At 47.8% G+C, this 19,956-nt stretch overlaps 1 protein-coding gene and 1 long non-coding RNA gene across 4 annotated transcripts in view; one reads left to right on the forward strand and one right to left on the reverse strand.

Moving 5' to 3' along the window:
• LOC137545498 (uncharacterized) overlaps positions 1 to 14,320 on the forward strand; it is a 38,853-nt gene extending 24,533 nt beyond the window's left edge. The window contains exons 2-6 of one of the 2 annotated variants that reach the window (XR_011026050.1): positions 8,945 to 9,039; positions 9,156 to 9,273; positions 11,249 to 11,320; positions 11,654 to 13,166; positions 13,273 to 14,320. This is a non-coding gene — a long non-coding RNA (uncharacterized lncRNA). Of the gene's footprint in view, positions 1 to 8,944; positions 9,040 to 9,155; positions 9,274 to 11,248; positions 11,321 to 11,653 lie in introns of both variants that reach the window. The other variant, XR_011026049.1, reaches the window with a different exon arrangement.
• LOC137545496 (transmembrane 4 L6 family member 1-like) overlaps positions 1 to 19,956 on the reverse strand; it is a 139,246-nt gene that overhangs the window by 39,952 nt on the left and 79,338 nt on the right. The gene's annotated exons all lie outside the window — the stretch shown is intronic.

Consider the following 19,956-nt stretch of genomic DNA (forward strand, 5'->3'; position numbering starts at 1 on the left):
CACGGTACAAACACAATGTTCCAAAACTGCTTGAAGAAAGAGCCAGACAGGTCAAAATGGAAGAATACCAGCAGGCCCTTGTGGAGACTTTAGAGAGGAGATTGACATCCTCCCCCTCCTCTAGCCAGTTGTACGCCGACAGACTGACTTCCGCAAACCCAGGACGACCAGGAGGGCAGCAAACAACACAAGCCGCAGCTAGTGCCCAAAAGGGAATGGTATCGGCAGTGTCCTTGGAGTGGGAAAATTTTCTGACACCCATGCAGCAGCACACAGAACAGCAAGCGTGCAGATCCACCTCCAACACCGATCGCCTGGAGAAGATGGTCAAGGACTACATGTCAGATGGCGTAGCTGTGTTGAACAATCCATCTGCACCCTTCAACTATTGGGTATCGAAGCTAGACACCTGGCACAAACTGGCAATGTACGCAATAGAGGTGCTGGCTTGCCCGGCAGCCAGCGTTATGTCGGAACGCTGTTTCAGTGCTGCCGGAGGCATCGTCACAGATCGGCGGCGTATCCGCCTCTCCACAGAAAATGCAGACCGTCTGACTCAAATTAAAATGAATCAATCCTGGATTGGAAACGACTACGCAACACTCCCGGACCCCAACCAAGTAACATGAACAATGAACATCTGTGATGGGTTAGCGTTTCCGGTCCCTGTTTATTGAACCTCTCATCTGTATTACATTTATGACTGCATGGCGACAAAATGCAAATTGCTATCCGCACGCTTCTTGTCCTCATGCAAGGCCTGGGTTGTTGTGTCTCAAAGCGTGGCCTTCTCCTCCTGCGCCACCCTCCTCCTGTTCCATCACGTGTGCTGCTGCTGGGTTAGCGTTACCGGTCCCTTTTCCTGGAACCTCTTATATGTATTACATTTATGACTGCATGCCGACAAAAAGCATGTTACCTGTGCAAAGAAAACAGACATTTCCCGCATTTAAAAGACAGTTTTCCCTTTGAAACTTTAAAATCGATTTTCTCAAAAACTATAAGCTCTTTTTGCTAATTTTTTTTTTCCTCTTGTACCCACTCCCAAGGTGCACATACCCTGTAAATTTGGGGTATGTAGCCTGTAAGGAGGCTTTACAAAGCACAAAAGTTCGGGTCCCCATTGACTTCCATTATGTTTGGAGTTCGGGTCGAACACCCGAACATCGCGGCCATGTTCGGCCTGTTCGGCCCGAACCCGAACATCTAGATGTTCGCCCAACACTACTCCTCACACATACAGTAATTGGGTAACGTGCCTCTTACACCCTAAAACTTTGGTGTTCAATAGTGTTGGTAAATACATTTGAAAAAATGCCAACCACTTCACACGCGTCCTCCAGCCTCCTTGTCTCCGGCAGTGATCCTCCCAGCTGGACTATTATGCAAGTGCGGAGTGATACAGTCAGGGCCAGCGCTGCCATTGAGGAAATGGGGACAATTGCCCCAGTGCCCCACGCCACAAGACGACCAGGTAGTCTCCCACCGACCACTCCTGAGGCCCCTGCACAATGTGTAGCTGCATTGTAATCACTCACCTGTCCTGTCGGCTGCTCTGTCCATGCTCCGTCTTCATCCCCACTGCCTGCCTCTTCTCCATTGGGGGCATGTTATGAATAAATAACCTATACCGGGACATTGGACATGGGCATATCTGTGTGAAGGGCAGGAGAGACCACATGGGGCCACAAAAAACACGAATATTGGGGTCAAACTACTTAACTTAGTCCAGGGGTACCCATTAGGTAGATTGCACTCTATCTGTAGATCACAAAAGACTTCATGGTAGATCCCTTAGGACCACTATATTTTCCATTCTGTATATATAAGTGTGCTCCTAAAATTGTAGATAGATCATTTTGACTTGCTAATTTTTTAAAGTAGCTCACAAGCGGAAAAAGTGTGGGCACCTTAGTCCATTATTGGGCCCATCACTACATTGCATAACAATCTAATTTGTCCTGTCTGTCCAAAGCAGAGAGAAATATCACCCTGTAATGCAGTCAGGCTTTATGGCCGGCTATGAATCCAAATCCTCTACATAAATAGGAACTGTAGTCAAAATCACATAATTAATGAAATTGCTTAATTTTTTTTTACAATATTAATTTATACGTATTTGCCCGTTGTAAAATCTTGATTTCCTTTCTGCAATTTATCACAGCAGGCACCATCTTAAGCGCTGGCAGGTGATCTCTACGGAATGTTAGTTTACTAAAGTCCTAGAGCCAGTAGAAAATATCTCTGGTCTCCCAGAATGCTCTGGGTGGAGAATTATGCATGATAAACAGCCTAGGCTAAGCAGAGCCGGATTAAGGCTAAATGGGGCCCTAAGCAAAGTAACTGATTTGGGCCCCCCCATCATGTCGTAATAGAATCAGAAGATGCAGCTGCACAGCAACATGCCGCACACACCGGGGCAGCCGAGCTACTGGTTGCTATGGGCAACAGCCCGCTTTCCTCTGTGGGTGCACAATGCAGGGAATAGCAGCGGCAAAATGCAGAGTGAGAGATGAATGGCTGGGACATTTGCACTCAGGGGCTGTGGCACCCCTGTGAAAAGGGTGCCAGATATCACAGCAGCAGCACTTTCCCCCTGCATCTCCAGCCTGGCAATAGCAGAAAGCTGTGGACACCGCCAAACCGGAAGCGTTTCCCCAGACAGAATTACATAACCACCGCCACCACCGAACAACCGATTTCCTCCCAAACTAGACAGCCACCATGCAGCCTCCATCCCAGTGAATATGATAGTCCAGCAGAGAAGGCAGCCGTACAGGTGCTATACAGGTAAAGACTCTACAATACCACCAACAGAATCAGAAGTCAGCCAGCAAAGTCAGGCCAACAGACATAACACATATCACCCTGTCCCCTGGTGGTGGTGCAGAAAAGGCATGGAGAGCTCCCCAATTAGCCTAGCACCCGTCCCCAGCCAGTCTGGTACACACCCCTAGCTCCCCAGCCAACCTGTATTTATCCCAAGCTCCCCATCCAGCCTCTACCTATCCTTAGCTCCCCATTCAGCCTAGTACCCATCCCAGGCCAGTCTGGTACACACCACACCACTAGCTCCCCAGCCAGCCTCTACCTATCCCTAGCTCCCCAGCCAGCCTGGTACCCATCTCCAGTTTTTGGTTAGCTTAATGGCCTTTAAACAAACATAATTGTTCTTAAACAATAATAAGGTGTAGTGCATTAGAAGTGGACGTGGACAAGCCCGTGAGCATGGTGGTATGGTAGATGGCCTATACTTATGGCTCTAGGCCCCGCATATGACACTCGCCCCAGGCCTCACGTACTCTAATGGTGGCCACTAATGATCCAATCTTTTTCATCCAATTTCCATTTCTATGTAATATAAGGTAACTGCCTGAAGTATCCATTCAGTATATTCACTCAATTTACCCTTATACTACATGCATTTGGTAAGATTGGATGAAAAAGATTGGATTATTATTGGCTACCATAAGGAATCAGAAAGCACGCATCATTAATCATGCACCCGCAGCCGGGAGTGCTCTGCGCATGCCCAGAACGTAGCTGGGTCAGCGCCTGCATGCTAATGCTTGACCTGGCTGTGGAGGGGGGTGGGGGGGGGGTATTGTTTGCGCAATAATGGAGGGGAACGGAGGACTTTTTTACTTTTTCATTCAGCTCTGGTATCCTTAAAGAGTTACATTTAGAGTTCCATGAATTTTGCATTGAAGCCTATGGTGCTGACTGTCCACGTTAGTTGCGAAGCCCCCGACACAAATTCACTGTTTATGGCAAAGAAAAAAACACTTTGGGCCCTTTTCCACTAGCAATCGCAATCACAAATCACAAACGCCAGCGATTGCGATTTTTCATTAATTTTGTTATGCGATTGCGATTTTCATTTGCATTGCACTATCCCTCTGAAAATCGGTCCAGAAAGCGATTGCGATTGGCGATTTACAAATCGAATCACTATAGTGGAAAATACTTCTCATGATTTCTATGATAAAGTAGCAACCCTAGCGATTTAAAAATCACTAGCGATTTTGCGATTCAGCTGTGTAGTGGAAAACGGCCCTTTGTAGTTTTTGAGAAAACAGATGTTAAAGTTTGGCATGAAAAAGTGATGTATAAACCCCTTAAATGCCAGATTTCAACAACCTACAGTCCCCCCTCCCACACACTGCTAACCACTTGTGCCCCATGCAGGCTTGTATTCCCCAGGGAATTTGTTACCCGCCATTGTTAGGCCTCTGCACCCTGAGCTAGAAGCTATAGCAACATGAAAATGGTCGTGTCTATGACATTGTATGGGCGGAGCTAACGTAATGATGTAACAGCGAGGCATAAGAAAGCAGTGTTTACGCCATGATGTGGACAAACGAGACTTTGCATCATGGGTGTGCAGAAACTGTGTGATGCTAATAGTATACCGTAACCACAAAGCAGCAAACATAGCCATCTATGACCATTAAATAATAAATGCAGTAACGGTTACCCCGGACACCAGAAAATAAACGCAATAGGCAACATGTCAGCACAAAATAACCGCAATGCGGGCAACATGTCAGTATAAAATAAATGCAATGCGGGCAAACATGTCAGTACAAAATAAACGCAATGCGGGCAAACATGTCAGTACAAAATAAACGCAATGCGGGCAAACATGTCAGTACAAAATAAACGCAATGCGGGCAACATGTCAGTACAAAAGAAACGCAATGCGGGCAAACATTTCACCAGAAAAGAAACGCAATGCGGGCAAACATTTCACCAGAAAAGAAACGCAATGCGGGCAAACATTTCACCAGAAAAGAAACGCAATGCGGGCAAACATTTCACCAGAAAAGAAACGCAATGCGGGCAAACATTTCACCAGAAAAGAAACGCACTGCGGGCAAACATTTCACCGGAAAAGAAACAATGCGGGCAAACATTTCACCAGAAAAGAAACAATGCGGGCAAACATTTCACCGGAAAAGAAACAATGCAGGCAAACATTTCACCTGTAAAAGAAACAATGCGGGCAAACATTTCACCTGTAAAAGAAAACGCAATGTGGGCAAACATTTCACCTGGAAAAGAAAGCATTGATTTACTCACCTGGCAGAAGTCTCCGGCCTCTGGCGCGCTGCTCCCGGGACCTCCTTCCTCCTCCTGCATAGTTCCGCGCTGACAGGGCTACGGCAAGATGGCACCCGAAGCCCTGTACTGGAGACACAAATAGGTCTCCAGTACAGGGCTTCGGCAGCCATCTTGCCGTAGCCCTGCTCTGCTCTGCCGGTGTCGGAACAGACACCGGAAGAGGAGGCTGGAGCGGGGCTGCAGGCAATGAACTGGCACGGCGTCTATAGACGCCGCTGCCAGTTCATTGAGGAGAGAGTGGCCAGAGTCCCGAGGCCGGGACGTCCCGCTGCTGAAAGCGGGACGTTTCCCGGGACCTCATTAAGCCTGGGACAGCGGACCCCGAACCCGGGACGCGTCCCGGGCAATCCGGGACGTCTGGTCACTCTGTATAGTCAGGGCCGGATTTGTACTTCTTACCGCCCAAGGCCGACTATTACCAGCCGCCCCAACCGAAACCGTATCTTACCACCTCTCTCCACACACACCCAAACTTTTTGGGCCGATGGTGTCCACTATTGCGGCTAGTGCTGAGGTCTCCATGGCAACGTGAACTGAATCAATCACGTCACACGAGGGAACTGGTCAATCAAGCGATCTACAGGTGATGGGCGTGCTGGGAGCCTTCCACCACACACACATAGTCAAAAGTGGCTCACAATTGGACATTGGGTGGGGTCAGCAACACGTAAAAGTGAGTCCTGTACCCACTGCTGTCTCCAGGGTAACAGCGCTGGCCAATCAATAATTAAGAAATGGGTACTGTGAGACGCTGCCTTCTGTATTCTGTACTATTTGCTGGTGCTGCCCCTGGTCCTTTCATCCCCCACACCAAGTACGTGAGAACCGGCCTTCTGTAACTGCCTGCAGCTGCTGCTTTGTCATTGGACAAGGTCTGGCTTTTTGCTAGTCACACACTGTTCACAAACGTTTGGTTAACGGACTGCAGCTGCCTGTAACACAGCACAGGCAGATGCCAGCTGGTACTAATAGTGCAGTTATCCTGACCACTTTCATTTGTTTGGACACTTGAAAATAATGCCCACTGTCTGCAGGCCGCCCCTTGTTTATCTGGTGCCCTAGGCCATGGCCTATGTGGCCTTGCCAGAAATCCGGCCATGTGTATAGTGGTACCAGGGCCATTACTATCGCTGTAGTAACTGCATCCTCAACATGTGCTGTCAGAGCTAATGTGTTTTCACATACAGGAAGATATACACTGTGAATATACAAAAAAATGTTATTTAAAAATCCTGAAACTGGGCTTTAAATAATACATTTATTTACACAGACCTGTATATAAAGCTTGAAAGAGGCGCTTCTGAGGAGCACTGCACTCACTGCTTCTATTTTCTGCATATTATAGTAGAGAAAAAGCACCATTCTAATCATTATCATTGCTGTGCTATCTGTTGTCATTAGCTATGGTCACATGATGCTGCATGAGCCAGCCTCTAGCAGTGGCAGTTATGGTCTCACACTGCTGCATGAGCCAGCCTCCAGCAGTGGCAGTTACAGTCTCAAGCTGTTGCATGAGCCACCTCAACTGTCACTCCAGGCTTAGCAGCATTTGATGCAGCAGCATACCTGGTGTTCTCCCTGAACTGATCCCTGAATTTGGCTATATCTTCTACAACATGTTTTTCCAACTGCTCTGCTACGTTTGGCTCTGCCTAGTGCCACCAGTCCTTGTCTGGCAGTTTTTCATCATTTGTGGCAGAATCTGGACTCTGGCTGGACACTGTAAGTATCAGCAGTACACACAATATGACACTATGGGCTCTATTCATAAAAAAGTTGTGGCGAAAAAACTCCTGGAGGGAAAATACCGCAGCGGTATTTTACACTTCTGGGTGGTCATTCAAAAAAATCTTGAAAGCTGCGATGCAAGTGCGGAGATCTCCCGCTGAAGGCTGGCGGTAAGCTGTCGGAAGGCATGCGGAAACACTTCATCCGGCAGAGTCCCTCCGTGCGCTGCTCTCTCTGGGAGGTCTGTCCCATTCACTTGTATGTAATCCGCAAAATCAGAGGAAGCGGTATTTCCCGTCCACATACCGCTTCCTCTAAACTTTATGAATGGCCATTTTGTTACTTTTTTCTAGATAAATCTAGAAAAACACTGGAGAAGGCGGAAATTTCTCGCTCTGCTGAGGGATTGTAGATTTTCATGCGGGAACAGCTTTTATGAATGCCCACTTTGCTAAATGGACGGGAAAATCCGCTGTTTTGAGCGGAAAACTTGCGGTAAGGTTTTATGAATAGAGCCCTATGTTTCCACATATCTCCACGATGTTCACATTATCAGCCATAGGGGGTTTCCAAGGGAGGAGATTTATTAGTAGTATTTAGCGTTTATATAATAAATGGCTATCCCTATCTATCAAGGGTTAATTTGTTTTTCAAATCTGGGCCTTTCCACAGTGGCGTAGCAATAGCAGATGCAGAGGTAGCGGCCGCACCAGGGCCCTTGGGCCAGAGGATCTCCAGGGGGTTTACTTTCAGCCACAGTATTAGCTCTTTATTGGTCCTGTGCCGGTAATAATCACTTATAGATGCTCTGAACAGTAGTAATCATCATCAGTAATCAAACTGTTCCCCATCCCCTTCTTGCACCTCTGACACTGTGCTTGTTCTTGGCAGGTTTTGGTGTGTTGTATCAATTGTTATGTATAGAGTGCTGGGGGGGGGAATGGAAAACTTGCACTGGGGCCCACAACTCCTTAGCGACGCCACTGCCAGAGCAACATACTCCTGCTGATGTAAAATGTGTGTACAAGGGACTTTACCATTACTGTGGCAACTGCACCCTTATGTCAAGTAGTAGATACTGAGGCATACATGCAAAAAGGGTGTCGGGGAAAAAGGGCGCGTGGTGTAAGCGATAAGCGGTAACATATAAAAATATTGTGTTGTATTTCATTTACAATAATGTTTTACAAATTAATAAAACATTTAATAATGTGTATGAAATCGCAAATTGTGAAAATGATAATTTTCCCTGTTTTAAAAGTAAAACTTACACTCACTGTATGTATGTATGTATGTATGTATGTATGTATGTATGTATGTATATATATATATACAGTATATACATATTTATACAGTATATATGTAAAAACACATGCAGATCTGTTTTTTTTTTTCTTCTGCCCTGTGCGACTCTTCAGGGCCACTTTAATTTTTTGTACCGCCCCGTGACATCACGCCGCCGCTCAGATTGGCCGCCGGGCCCCCGGAACAAGAGCGGGGCTATGGGGAGCCCGACGGCCAGCGATGTACGCAGAAAGGCCGGGGAGAGCCGGGGGAAAAGCTGGAGTCCCGCTGCGCAGCAGCGATCGTGCGCCAGACTCCTAAAGGGCAGGGAATTCCCTAGCCTGACCTGAGCTCGGGCTTACCGCTCGCAGCTCATCTCTCCCAGCCCGAGCTCAGGTCGGACTTACCGCCAGGGAGGCCACTGAGGCTTTTCTATGTTGCCATAGCAACTGCATCCTAAGGGTAATGTCCCATAGTAGTTTAGGCTGAGAGACACGGCCAAGCGTTTGCAATGTGTTTGTTTTGAAATCGATTTTGCTGTGGTTTTTCAAAATCATGGTGATTTTGCGGTGAGTATCATTCAAGTCAATTGGAATGCGTTTTTCAAAATGCAAATGCATCACAAACACTTGCAAAAAACCTGGCAGTGTGTCTGTAGCAAACCTCCCAACTTTGTCAAATAAGAGGGAGGGATGCCTTTTAGGGCAAAACTAGCAAGAAACATGCCTTTATTATACCTCTCATCCAAAGTCCATAAGGAATTTACATTTTCTTGTGCTTAATGTGATGTTTTGTTTTTTTTCTACAGTGCGGCGTCTCTTCTCCAGACCACCCCTCATCATCACACCCAGCCCTGACGCCATTCTGCTGTACTCACAGCTTGTTGAAGTGCAGAGATCTCTGGTGAGTATTATTATTCCTCCCTATTGCAGCTAATTAACCCTAATTAGTGCTAATCAGGTAGAATATTTATTGTTCTCTGTGTTCATTCAAAATGTAATATATATTTCTCTTTCCAGCACCGTGAAAGAACCAGGAATGCCATGCCGACTGCCCTGGCTATCCAGAAGTCCTGGGATCAGAAGACAGGCAGGCGAGTGCACCCGCTCTTCCGGCTCAGTGAACCTGCTCCTACACGTAAGAGACTTGTGAAGGGAATACCGTATTTCATCCACTATAATGCACGGGACACTTGGCTTTCAGTTTTCTGTGTGTGTTTTCTTCACACCATGTGTGTTTGTATGCAGAAAAACGCACACATTTTTTTCACAGCTGCTAATGTAACAAAAAAGATGCACAGAATGTGCAGAATTATGCAGCAGGATGTCAGTTTCTTTCCTGCGCATAAGTGAAGGATAAAAAAGGGCGCATGCGGCAAGTGGACTAATTGGGTGCCGCAATAGGCGCAATGTGAAATATATCAGTATTTGCGCTGCGGAGCAGAAATATGGACACCTAGTAAATAGCAGGTGATGCTACAGCACCCACTATATATCGGGCACCGCAGGCTCCCAAATGCTGATATTTTTAGGTGCCTATGGTGGCGCCCGAGAACTAGCATTTTTTGGCTTTTCTTGCCACAAATGCATCATATCTCGGCTAGTGGAAATGGGCACTTTGGTAGCTAATGTGTGGGGGTTTAGGCAGGTAGTGTGTGTGTGTGTGTGTGTGTGGGGGGGGGGGGGTTATTAAGGATTAGGCATTTGTAGGTAGAGTTGAGTGTGTGTGTGTGTGTGTGTGTGTGTGTGTGGGGGGGGGTTATTAAGGATTAGGCATTTGGTAGGCAGTCTGCGTAGGGGAAGAGTTTAGGTTTAGGCATTAGGTAGGTAGTTTGTGCAGATGGGTGAAGGGGTAGGCGTTAGGTAGATAGTGTGTGCGGGGGGGGGGGCTTAGGGGAGTTTAAGCTTAGACATCAGGCAGGTAGTGTTTCCTGGGAAGGGGGGAATTATCCTAGTAGGGGTGGGGAAAGAGTTTAGGTTTAGGCATCAGGTAGGTAGTTTGAGTGTGTGTGTGTGTGTGTGTGTGTGTGTGTGTGGGGGGGGGGGGGGTTTAAGGGTTAGGCGGCAGGTAGACAGTGTGTGCGGGGGGGTAGTTTAGGGTTTGGACATTAGGCAGGTAGTGTATGGGGGGGGGGTTAAGTGTTAGGCATTAAGTAGGTAGTGTGTGCTGGGCAGGGGGAATTAGGTTTTAGACAGGTAAGTGTACGGGGGAAGGGGGGAGGAATGCGGGGGGAGGGTTTAGGCATTAGGTAGCTAGTGTGTGCTGGGGGGGGGATTTAGGTTTAGTAAGTTTTAGTCACTAGTGCCAGCTGGTTAGGCATCAGAAAGACGTTAATATTAGGGGGGGCAGGTTAGGATTAGCCATAAGGAAGGGGTTAATGTCGGAAAGAGGTCAGTCCTAGCTGTCAGGAAACAGGTTACCCCTTATGATGGCAGTTTAGGGTCAGGTGTGAGAAATGAGGTCTCTCTGTAAGAGGATTAAGCAGATTGAGTTGAGCAATGGGGAAGGAGGGCCAAAACTGCACATGAAAAATGTTTTTACAAAGCTTATGTAGTGGAGTATTGGTAACTGCAACAAACATTTTTCCCCAGGGCTGAATCTAATTGGTGCTAGGATCATACCTACCCTAAAGTGATAAATAGGGATTTCTGTCACATTGTCTAGTATTTTGCCTCTGATAGACCAATACTAAAGTGAGCCATACACACATCAAATTTCCCTGTCATGGGAATCTATAGCACAATGTGACATCAATCTTAATTTTTATCGATTTTTACTTGAACAAATAGAGGTGGGGGGGGCGTGGCGGTAGATCAGTGGCACATAGCATTGCACTGCATCAATCAGTCACAGCTGCATATCAATCGATTTAGATTTCATGCTGACTGCACTATACCATGCAGCTGCAACATTTAGCGAGACTTTCTGAGCAGCTTTGAGCAAAGTTGAGCATCTTTTGTATGCAAAATATGAACTGTAATAACTAGGGGGAAAAAAAAGACACCTTCCTTTACAAAACTAGAACTATTTCCATGTAATCTCATTTGATCTTGAGATCATTATTTTGTGTGAACAGTGTGACTGATCAACATGTTTTCTCCCCTCCTAACAGAGACTCCGCGACCGTTTGGCGGCCCCTTCTCCCGGGCGGGCCTGTTCCTGGAGGACTGGTGACATGGAGGTGGTAAGTCTTCAGTTTGTCCCATAATTCACAGTTCTGCCACTCCAGCACAGTATCCACAACATAAATAATATATGATCTCCATATAAGGTTGTAGATATACATCCAGCGGATGAGTACAGCACACTGTACATATTGCTCAATGGGATCCTAACTACAATAACCAGGAAAGACCTCCCTGGAGTCTGATTCCCCCCACCTTCACTAAGATCAGCAGTAGGGATGGTCAGTTTGACCATGCATAATAGTATGCATAATATGCAACTGAATGTTGAAATATTTATTTTATCTCGTTGTTGGACTCAACTAACACGTTGTCTTTCTGATCTCCTTCAGTGATGGTGGCTTGCCAGCTTGCAAGACCATGTGTGACCTACTTGGCTCCCCAGGAGAGGCAACCTGTGTCAACCCCACACACATACAAAGTCAAAAACTGATTCTACTGGCAGGTAGGTATGGGCAGATAGGTATGTCGGCAGGTAGTTATGGGCAGATTGTACAGATTGTAGTGACAGTCAGGTATTGATCATTAAATTCTAGTAAGGGGTAAATGTTAGATTCTAGTGGCTGGCAAGTAGTGATAGGTAAAATATAGTGATCAACAGATTGTGATAGGTAGATTGTAGTGGGCAGCAGATAGTGATAGGTAGATTGTAATGGGCAGCAGGTAGTGACTGGTAAATTGCAGTGGCCAGCAGGTAGTGATGGATGCATTTTAGTGACCAGCAGATAATGACAGATAGATTGTGGTGGGCAGCAGATATTGACAGGTGGATTTTAGTGGCCAGCAAGCAGTCATAGGGGGATTATAGTGGCCAGCAAGTAGTCATAGGTAAATTGTAGAGGCCAGCAGGTAGTAATAAGTGGATTATAGTGGCCAGCAGGTAGTGACAGGTAGAATGTACAGACCAGCAGGTAGTAATAGGTAATTTACAGTGGCCAGCAGGTAGTGACAGGTAGATTGTAGTTGCCAGGTGGCAGTGACAGGTAGATTGTAGTGGCCAGTAGGTAGTGACAGGTAGATTGTACTGACCAGCAGGTAGTAATAGGTGGACTGTAGTGGCCAGCAGGTAATGGTAGGTAGATTGTAGTGGCCAGCATGTAGTATTAGGTGGATTATAGTGGCCAGCAGGTAGTAATAGGTGGATTGTAGTGGCCTGTAGGGGGTTACAGGTAGGTTGTACTGACCAGAAGGTAGTAATAGTTGGATTGTAGTGGCCATCAGGTAATGATGGGTGGATTATAATGGCCAGTAGGTAGTGATAGATAGAGTGTAGCGGCCAGCAGGGGGTTACAGCTCTTTCCCAGGTGGTCAGTGGGGGGATGCGCAGGACTCTCTGGGTGAAGAGCCTATTCCACCAATGGGGTTGCAGCAGCAGCAGCATGGCGAGTCCTTGGTAACCATCAGAATGCTATGTGGCTAGTGCGAGGGCCAGAAACACCCTGAGAGCTCTCGCAACTTTATTTCCATCAAGGCCACTTCAAACACTGAATATTCACTTTATTATCGGACATGACACATAGTGGATCTCCTTGTTGAGGTGATGTAACCGGTGCATGAAGACGTAGGGGCGCTTCCTGGATTAGGGCAGATGGCGGAACATCCGCTCATATCGAGTGCACCTGGGTCTCCCTCCATGGATTTCCATATTACCGGATTTGACTTTCTTTCACCGCATGGTCATGGGAGGCTTTTTAGCCCCGTGGCAGACGTATTGTGGGGCTCAGACCCCTCTTGTATAGATCAGAGCTATATGCTCTGGTCAGACACATCGTGGGGCTCAGACCTCTCTTGTATAGATCAGACCTAGACTCTCTGGTCAGACACATAGTGGATCTCCTGGTTGAGGTGATGCAACCGGAGCTCTCGCAACTTTATTTCCATCAAGGCCACTTCAAACACTGAATATTCACTTTATTATCGGACATGACACATAGTGGATCTCCTTGTTGAGGTGATGTAACCGGTGCATGAAGACGTAGGGGCGCTTCCTGGATTAGGGCAAATGGCGGAACATCCGCTCATATCGAGTGCACCTGGTTCTCCCTCCATGGATTTCCATATTACTGGATTTGACATTCTTTTACCGCATGGCCACAGAAGGCTTTTTAGTCCCGTGGCAGACACTTTATGGGGCTCAGACCCCTCTTGTCTAGATCAGACCTAGGCGCTCTGATCATACACATATGTGTAGCCAGACTCCTACCAGTATAGGTAGCCTTATATTCCACCAGTTAAGGAGCCTTATAGCCCCCCCCCCCCCAGTATAGTTGGGCAAAAACAACCCTAGCGTAGTTAGGTCTGAGTCCCCTCCTATGTATAGGTAACAAGAGACTCCACGAAAAATAGCAAGAGGTAAGTACAGGCAGCCATAGTCTCCCTTGTACAGGTAGTCAGATCCCCTCCCTCTCCTTTCCCCTGTATAGCTAGCCAGAGTCCCCCCTAAGTATAGGTAGCTGTATCCCCCCCCCCCCCCCCCAGTAAAGGTAACATTATGTGCCTCCTACCCTCAGTATAAGTAGCCAAATTCTCACCAGTAAAGGTAGCATTCTGCCACTTATGTTTCCCCAGAGTCCCCCCTTCCATAGGTAACCAGACCCCCCACAGCAAAGGTAGCCAAATTCACCCCTTGTATAGGTAGGCTGATCCTTCCCCCCTCCTTGTATATGTAGCCAGAATCCCCCCACCATCTGTGGATGTCCCTGCAAGAGGTGACAGAAGATTCCCAACCAGATAAGAAGAGGAGACAGAAATGCCCAGCAGAGACAGCGAGGCAGCATGATCTGGGGAGATACCTGGGATCCAGGGTAAAAGCCGACTGCCACATAGGAGTCAAGAAGGAATTTTTTCCCCTCCGAGGCACAAATCAGACCTAACTTGCCTCTGGGGGGTTTTTCGCCTTCTTCTGGATCCCGGGGTGAGATGACCCCACAACAATTGTAAATACAATTTGTACCTGTATTCAGGCAGTATAAAATAAAATTAGAACTAACTGGCCTAAATGTTTGTGTCTTCATTGAAGTCAACTATGTGTAAATCCTCCTCTTGTGGTGCGTCTAGGGATAAATTGTGTGCCGTGTGGGAATACCTGCCTGTGTGCAGGGCCGGTTTAAGCAACAATGGGGCCCCAGGGCAAAATAAACCTGGGCCCCCCCCCCCCCCCCAACATGTACCCCGGAACAAAAATCGGCATTAGGGGACCTTTTTTGCATCTGGTATAACAGGGTGTGAAGTCCCAATCGGTCGGAGCTCCACATTCTGGCTATCCCAGCCTGCATGGGGGACAAGGGGTTAAAAAGTTTCAGGAGGGGGGACCCCACATAATTTTTTTTTAAAAAATTCCCACACTCTAAACATAAAAAAAAAAAATTGGGAAAATAGGAAAAAATGCCAGGGATCTCCATGCAGCCATATTGCGGCTGTATAGCGATCCCTGGCCAAAGGGGTGCGGCTGCGTATAGACCCCCTGGAAACCCCGTCAGGAAATTTATTGCGCTTTCGTTTGATGCATGTAAAATTACACTACCATTAGGTTTGCTACTAAAAGTGACATTTACCGCATTTAAAAGTATACTTTTTTCCTTCGAAACTTTAAAATTGATTTTCTCAAAAACTATAAGGTCTTTTTGAAAAATTGTTTTTTCCTCTTATTCCTAATGATCTCCTTAACATATTCTGCAAATTTAGGGTTTCTAGCATTTAAGGTGGATTTGCTATTAACCATTAAAGTCGGCAGGTTTTTAAATGTGTATTTTTTTTTCCTTTGAAACTTTAAAATCGATTTTCTCAAAAACTATAAGGCCGATTTGAAAATTTTTTTTTTCCTCTTGTAGCCACTGGGGGCCCCTACAAGCTCTGGGGCCCTGGGGCAGCTGCCTCCTTTGCCTTAATGGTAGCGCCGGCCCTGCCTGTGTGGTTAGAGTGTGTTAAAAGCCTCAACACCTTTGCAACTTAGGTAACCAGAAATGATCATCAAAGATCATTTTGGATGCCTATTCCAAGTGTGTACAGGTGTACATCAAACTTTTATCTGAGACTTATCACTAATAATGATTTTGGTCACCACACACTGTGTCTGCACTTTGTGGACCTCTCATCAAACCCCCAGTAGTGAAGCTCCCCATGACTGCACTGGATGGTGGGTATTGATGTGCTGTTTGTATAGAGTAGATTGTTGGGAAAACCCAGCAGAGAGCCTTCCTTGGGGGATTTACAGGTACTGTGGGTCTGGTAGTCACTGCATAAGTGAAACGCAAGCCAATTTTTTTTCATTTTAGATTCAGAGTCATAGGTGTAGTTTAGACCTGGTGTCAGACTATTGTTGCCACCTTGGTTCAGTTTCCCCAGTAACAGCCATCAAGAAAGGGAAGTGAAAAAAACTCTTTACCAGTCGTGACACAGATACAATAAAATACCAGCGTGGGGGAAAGTAAAACCATTTTAAAGGAAAGGTTCAGGGAGGGTGGAGGAAAAATAAAAATCTATTTCCACTTACCTGGGGCTTCCTCCAGCCCGTGGCAGGCAGGAGGTGCCCTCGCCGCCGCTCCGCAGGCTCCCGGTGGTCTCCGGTGGCCGACCCGACCTGGCCAGGCCGGCTGCTAGGTCGGGCTCTTCTGCGCTCCAAGTCCTGGTACTTCTGCGTCCTACGCGGGCGCGCCGACGTCATCGGACGTCCGCCGGGCTGTACTGCGCATGCGCAGAACTACTGCGCATGCGCAGTACAGCCCGGCGGACGTCCGATGACGTCAGAGCGCCGGCGTGGGACGCAGAAGTACCAGGACTTGGAGCGCAGAAGAGCCCGACCTGGCAGCCGGCCTGGCCAGGTCGGGTCGGCCACCGGAGACCACCGGGAGCCTGCGGAGCGGCGGCGAGGGCACCTCCTGCCTGCCACGGGCTGGAGGAAGCCCCAGGTAAGTGGAAATTGATTTTTATTTTTCCTCCACCCTCCCTGAACCTTCCCTTTAAGAAAATCCTGACTGCAGGTCAAGCCCTGAGGCCGGATTTACATTGTAAACGCTTTTGTGAGCGCTTGCGTTTGATTAGCACTTGCAGAGTACATTTTTTAAAAATCGCTCTCATTCACTTTCATTAAATTTGCGGTAAAAAAAAATCACCGCAATTGCCGCGATCACATATACGTGAAAAACGCACGTGATCGTGTCGATTTGTACACGATTTTTAACACGATTTTAATGAAAGTGAATGGGGGTGATTTTTTAAAAAGCGCTCAGCAAGCGCTAATCAAACGCAAGCACTCACAAAAGCGCTTATAGTGTGGATCCGGCCTTACAAATTATATCCACAACTAAAATTAACACATCTGAACATAGAGGGATATGGAGGCTGCCATGTTTATTTTCTTTGAAACAATACCCATTGCCTGGCTGCCGTGCTGACATGCTTATTTCAGGTGTGTGATTAAGACACTGCTGCAGCCAAAGAGATCAGCTGGACTGCCAGGCAACTGGTATTATTAAAAAGGAAATCATTATGGTTGCCTCCAGTTCAGGGGTACTTTAGACATTATGGCTGGTGCATATACTGCCCAGCCTCTGTTGCTATACTGCTCCCCTCTGACCCCCCCCCCCCCTGCGCTCGGCTTGCCCCCCATAAGTCGCCGAGCTGTCGACACACAGCGTGACGCAGCCAGCTGTTTACCTCTACATCTGTCAGTCTCTGCCGATTCCCCGCCTCCTCCATAGCTCCGGTCCCCGCCCACATCCCTTCCCTCTCCGCTGATTGGGTTCTCTTTAAATAAAAAAGCTATGGCAAGCAACCTGAGAGGCTAAACACTGTCCCACGTACAACGATTACAAATTCCTTTACTAAAAAGCAAATAATTATCCCTCCATCAGCAGCACTGAGCTCACACACCACATCAGTCTATTGGTGGGGATCAATTACTCAAATAGGTCCAAAATTACAGGTCTGTGTGGGAGTCAAGTGTAAAATCCATTGAAGTCAGCGTGGGGGGGGGGGGGTTGGAGTTTTCTGGCTTGTGTTTTGGTCCCTGGTGAGCTTGTGCAGCAGCCACATGCAACAATAAACCCTCTTTGGGCCCCCCCCCCATCATGTCGTAATAGAATCAGAAGATGCAGCTGCACAGCAACATGCCGCACACACCGGGGCAGCCGAGCTACTGGTTGCTATGGGCAACAGCCCGCTTTCCTCTGTGGGTGCACAATGCAGGGAATAGCAGCGGCAAAATGGAAAGTGAGAGATGAATGGCTGGGACATTTGCACTCAGGGGCTGGGGCAGCACTTTCCCCCTGCATCTCCAGCCTGGCAATAGCAGAAAGCTGTGGACACCGCCAAACCGGAAGTCGTTCCCCAGACAGAATTACATAACCACCCCCACCACCGAACAACCGATTTCCTCCCAAACTAGACAGCCACCATGCAGCCTCCATCCCAGTAAATACGATAGTCCAGCAGAGAAGGCAGCCGCAGCGGAGGAGAATGACAGCACCAGATAATAATAATAATAATGGCAGTATTTGTATAGGGCCTTTCTCCTGTCGGATTCAAAGCGCTTGCGAGGCAGCCACTAGAGCGCACTCAGTAGGCAGTTGCAGTGTTAAGGAGACTTGCTCAAGAAACTCCTTACTGAAATAGGTGCTGGCTTACTGAACAGGCAGAGCCGAGATTTGAACCCAGGTCTCCTGTGTCAGAGGCAGAGCCCTTAACCATTACACTATCCAGCCACTCTCATTCACCTATTGCGCTCCAAGCAATAGAGTTCCCGTCATCCGGAGCAAATCTGTCTCCTTTAGAGTGCTGCCGCTCTGTTACTACTACTATTACTACTTCCTACTTCCTGTCTGATCTGAGAATCAGGAAGTTCAGAGCGAGCGGCTGCACTGAAGAAGAGACAGATGGGTTTCAGATGACGGGATCTCTATCGCTTGGATCATGGATAGGTGAGTGAGCGTTTGCCATCTGCTGCTATCATTCTTGCTGCAGCTGTGGTTCTCTGTGGGAAGGGAGGGAGGAGTGGGCAGTGGCAGAGCGCACAGTAGCAGGAGGGGGACCTAGGAAGAGAGCCCGGCTCTGAAGACAATCAGCAGCGCACGGCATCATTTGACAAGACAAGACAAGACAAATAACATTTATATCGCGCTTTTCTCCTGGCCGACTCAAAGCGCCAGAGCTGCAGCCACTAGGACGCGCCCTATAGGCAGTAGCAGTGTTAGAGAGACTTGCCTAAGGTCTCCTGCTGAATAGCTGCTGGCTTACTGAACAGGCAGAGCCGAGATTCGAACCCTGGTCTCCTGTGTCAGAGGTAGAGCCCTTAAAGGGACTCCGAGCAGTGCCTGTGGGTATGCCTTTAAGCATACCCACAACTAATTAATTACATCCTCACACCTACCAGCATGATGTTTGTAATTATATCCCCCTGCGTTCCTTATATTTCATTGCATTGTGCTGAATCGAGCTGCCGACTTTGGAGAAAAGTTGTCCTGTGTAATACAATGTAACTATGGAAAGATGCATATCATTTTGAAGCTCTCTTTCTCCTCTTTCCAATGATAGATAAACTAGCACCCTACGCCTTTTAGTTTTCCCTATTTTCGCGACCGAAATTGCCGTGGCTGCGATTTCTATCGCAAAAATAGCGAAAACTAAAAGGCATAGGGCGGCGGTTTATATATCATTGGAAAGAGGAGAAAGAGAGCTTTAAAATGATATGCATCTTTCCATAGTTACTGCACTGCTCAGAGTCCCTTTAACCATTATACCATCCAGTCACCGCTGACAGGATGGCGAGGGCTGGTTTATGTGCTGATGGGGCCCCTTTGACTCTGAATGGGGCCCCAAGCGACTGCTTTTGTTGCCTGGTCGGTAATCCGGTCCTGAGGCTAAGCCTCAGTGGGAGGACGGGACAACATACCTATATACAGCAATATATATAGTTACAGGAAGTGATGCTGAAACTAGGATATTTAAAGTGAGTCTGAAGTTAAAATAAATAAAAGTCAGGGGCGTAACTAGGAATCTCCGGGCCCTCCTGCAGAAATTCTGAGCGGGACCCCCGGGCCCGCTCAGGGCCGTTTTTGGGGGGCTGGGGGGGTCAAAGCACGAGGAGAGAGCTTGGTGGCATGTTGGTGGGGAGGGGGGACGGTCCCCCCCCCCCCTCACCTCAGGCTCTCCCCTCTGCGCTCCCCTCAAGCATTGAATAGTCTGTATATGCAGGCGGCGGGGCAGCGGCAGATACATGCCTTCTGTGCGCTCCACGGATGTTCCTCTCTCTAGCTTCTGACGCGACTTCCTGTATAAACAGGAAGTCGCATCAGACACTAGAGGGAGAAACGTCCGCGCTGGAAGGTACAGTATGTATCTGCCGCTGCCCCGCCGCCTGCATACACTTTATTCAATGCTGGAGGGGAGGGGAGAGCCCGAGGTGAGGGATGGGTGACCGTCCCCTCTCCCCACCGACGTGCCACCAAGCTCTCCCCTCATCCTGCGACCCCTCCTGCCCCCCCAAAACGGCCCTGAGCGGGTCCCAGGGGGAGCATGGGCTGTATCCCCTATTGTTACGCCCGTGAAAAAAGTAAAAAAAAAAAAAACCAGCGAAAGAGAGAGCGCAGTGTCCATCCCATTGGTCGGAGACTGCTAATGGTTAAGCCAGTGCGGGAAC

Source organism: Hyperolius riggenbachi, chromosome 2, assembly GCF_040937935.1.
Source record: "Hyperolius riggenbachi isolate aHypRig1 chromosome 2, aHypRig1.pri, whole genome shotgun sequence".
In the NCBI taxonomy this organism is placed as follows: domain Eukaryota; kingdom Metazoa; phylum Chordata; class Amphibia; order Anura; family Hyperoliidae; genus Hyperolius; species Hyperolius riggenbachi.